At 70.6% G+C, this 676-nt stretch overlaps 1 protein-coding gene across 1 annotated transcript in view; it reads left to right on the plus strand.

The window, feature by feature from the left end:
- The window catches only part of GALE (UDP-galactose-4-epimerase), a 4,554-nt gene that overhangs the window by 2,607 nt on the left and 1,271 nt on the right, over positions 1-676 (plus strand). The gene's annotated exons all lie outside the window — the stretch shown is intronic.

Consider the following 676-nt stretch of genomic DNA (forward strand, 5'->3'; position numbering starts at 1 on the left):
GGGGGCGCCCCCGGGCCACCCCTGCCTCCCCCCCCCCCCGCCCCCGGCAGCCCCAGCGAGGCTGCCACCATCCTGGGTGCAGTTCCAGCTCCCTCTCCTGCCTCTTGCACGGGGCAGGAAGGCGGGAGCATCCCCAGCCTCTTCACTCCTCAGCCTCGTCCCCCCAGGTCCTTTGCATCTCATAGAGCAGAAACACAAGGAAGAACGGAGCCGGGGCCTGGCTTTGGCACCCAGGGCACGAAATCCCCTCGTGGGAATGTAGGGGGGCTGGTGCCAGCCCCAGCAGGGAGAAGGCTGGGCCCTGCGGCCACTGCTGGAGCTGCTCCTGCGCCCTCCCTGTGCCCTGGAAGTGGCCGCATCCAGCACTCAAACAGGCGCGTCCTATTGAGCCCAAACTGCAGAGGAAACCGCCCCTTCCCTGCTGCCCCCGGCCCCCAACCCACCCGGCTCGGGGAGCCGGGGACGTTCCCGGTCTCAGAGGGAGGCCGGGGCACCCCCTGCCCTGGGCACGGAGAGGGCTGCTGAGCACCTACCTCATGGCCTCAGGCCCCAGGAGCCCCCAGCCCCCCCACTCCCGCAGGGACCTGTCACGTCCCAAGGCCACCACGGCTCGTTTCCCCAGCCCAGCTCCCCTGGGAGAAGGCCCCGATGGCTGCCAGGGGCCGTCCCCCTTCTT

The sequence above is a fragment of the Pygoscelis adeliae genome, unplaced genomic scaffold (genome assembly GCF_000699105.1).
Source record: "Pygoscelis adeliae isolate BGI_AS28 unplaced genomic scaffold, ASM69910v1 Scaffold359, whole genome shotgun sequence".
NCBI lineage: Eukaryota > Metazoa > Chordata > Aves > Sphenisciformes > Spheniscidae > Pygoscelis > Pygoscelis adeliae.